Source organism: Montipora capricornis, chromosome 2 (assembly GCF_036669925.1).
Source record: "Montipora capricornis isolate CH-2021 chromosome 2, ASM3666992v2, whole genome shotgun sequence".
NCBI lineage: Eukaryota > Metazoa > Cnidaria > Anthozoa > Scleractinia > Acroporidae > Montipora > Montipora capricornis.
In genome coordinates this window covers 25,452,367-25,454,866 of record NC_090884.1, presented here as the reverse complement: position 1 = coordinate 25,454,866, position 2,500 = coordinate 25,452,367, and positions in this window count along the sequence as shown.

The window sequence follows — 2,500 nt, the reverse complement described above, 5'->3', positions numbered from 1 at the left end:
AGAAGCTATTTCAAAAATAAGCAGTCTTTCATTTCCGGACAGAGCAGCTTTAGGGAATGAGAAATATGCCGCATTCGAGCTCTGTTAAGAAGACATTAATGTTTACTAGTCACTTAAATAAAGTTCCTTTCCTTTCCTGTTACTGGCGTGACGCGTGACTATAAAAGTTTTAAAGTTGATTTCGCAAGCACATACGCATACGTTTTATCACGTGTGCTTTTTTCAGGTTTTGAGAGATTTCGAGTTTTTTTGGACAGTTTATTCTGAGTTTGGTTTACCGTTTTAAAAACCGTTGTTGTTTAGCGATCAAAGGACATTGCTATTTTACCGAGTTCTTAGTCCTACCGCTTCCGAATAAGCTCGATCCCCGGGCCCCCGGCCTGCTTCTGCCATGGTAGGAGTACTCTGGAAAATCCAGTTTCAGCGCGTTCAAGCCACCCAGCTCAGTGCCCTCTGTTTTTGTATATAACACGTACCACAGGCAACCCAGTTTAAGGCACGGGTCGTCCACAGTTATTTCTTCTGCTAAGTATTTCCTTTGTTCCTAGAGCCTTCTCGGCGTATCTTTAAAGGTTTCAGGAGGGGGTAGTAGAAAGACGTAGATTTTATCCGGTAGGCACAATAGAATATTTAATTAACCGGCAATAGCGTCAAAGTCATTGTAACGCGAATGGCAGTTAGTGGATCTTTAAGGTAATTCCTTGGTATTGCATTGCGCATCCCTACTGCGCACGATTTTCGCGTCATTAGCGCGCGCTCATGAGCACGTGCGCGTACAAAACGTAAGGGATTTCCCTCAAACTAAGCGCGATAGCGAAATAAATGCTCTTTTTCTCTCAAGCGAGCACGGTGACCCCGAATTTTTTCCAGGTATTTGCTAAGAACAACCTAATAAAGACACATTTGACGAAGAAAAAAAGTTTGATAGTAGAACATGAATTTTTTTTAAAAACAGTTCCGTACTGGGTGTATTTTGGCCAAGGGCGAGGACTTCAAGCTAACCACGGAATTGTCCAAAAGAGTGCAAGCAACCAAGTAATCAAAAACGGCGCAGGTGAAGCAATACTGCCTATGTGAATAAAAGACTCTTTATTTTCAAAATAAAATTTTGTTACCCTTTCCAGTAACGAAGACTTAATTCTGTTATGAAGGTGATTCGGACTTTTTAAAACGCGCAAAACCAGTAAAAATAACCCCCATTTTAAGAGCCTGCTGACCGCGTAACCAAGTTTTTCCAAAAACGTTTGAAGTAAGAAGAATTTCAAAGGAATTACCTTAAACAAAAATATGCGCTCATGGAGCTCCAAGAACGGAACGTCAATTAGATAAACAAGACAGGCGAGTGAAAAATAAATATCTGAAATCTAAAAAGGGCGCGAGTAACGGACTTCGGGGGGGGGGGGACAACAATTGGCAGCCTTCGCCCGTTCGAACTGTATTAAAGTGAGCTGTATTTCTAATATTTTAACCTGACTATAGTGTTATGTACAAAATTGAAACCAAATGGATAATTCTCTGTGAACCTTTTTCTGGTTGGATATGGGTTTAACAAACTCAGAGAAAGGGAATCGAACACCTTGAGTGGATCTGTTATCTCCTGTAAGTCTGGCTATTTATATTTATTTGCACTCCACCGAACTCTGCACAGTCCCTTCAGGTAAAAAAACAATTGGAAAATTCGACTAATTAACAATCAATCATTCGAGGTAGCCAAAGCGTTTTATTTTTGTAATCCATTTCCATTGCTTTTGGTGTTCTCATGAGGCGAAGCCGAATGGGGCTATTGCCCGTGGCCCTTGAGGGCGAATGGTATAATTGTTTTAGTTTCACTCAACTAGTCGGATCAGAAAAGGAAATGAGAGGGAATAAGTGACAACTACTAATAGTCGCTCTAGTTAGCGTAAAAAAAAAAGCCGCAAAATGAAATGCAGGAATTTGCATTAGTCCACTAGTTGGGTGAGTACTAATTGTTGTTAGTCAAGAAGGCAGAGCGTTGCTGTCCAATTTTTTCAAGTACTTCATTATTCAAGGGAAAGGGTCTCTTCACAGTAAAGGGTTTGGTCCTGAAACCACTTGTGGGAAATTTATTTAGTTGCGTATGGGTTTTGACACGAAGTGTCAGCCGTTCGCAATAAAAAGAAGAGTTTTATTTCTTCCTTCTAATAGAAATATGTTGTTTGTTTCAATATAATATTATAATGGCGGGAGAAAAGATAAAATATGTTGATTCAGCTCACTCTGTCATATTTCGAATAACGACTCGCTATGGTTACATTACCCATTTGCATGGAAGCGATAACCTCGGACTTTTCAACAGTCTATCCCTTCAGTCTACCCAGAATCATTGCATGTATCCAAAGCTTTTTTATTGTGATCCATTTCCCATTGCTTTTGGTTCGTCACGTTTATATCTTGCCATACGTCAGGTAACGTGTCATGAACTTGCCTCTCGAAGGATTTAGGTGTTCAATTACAAACTCTTGTTTGATTGGCACTACAA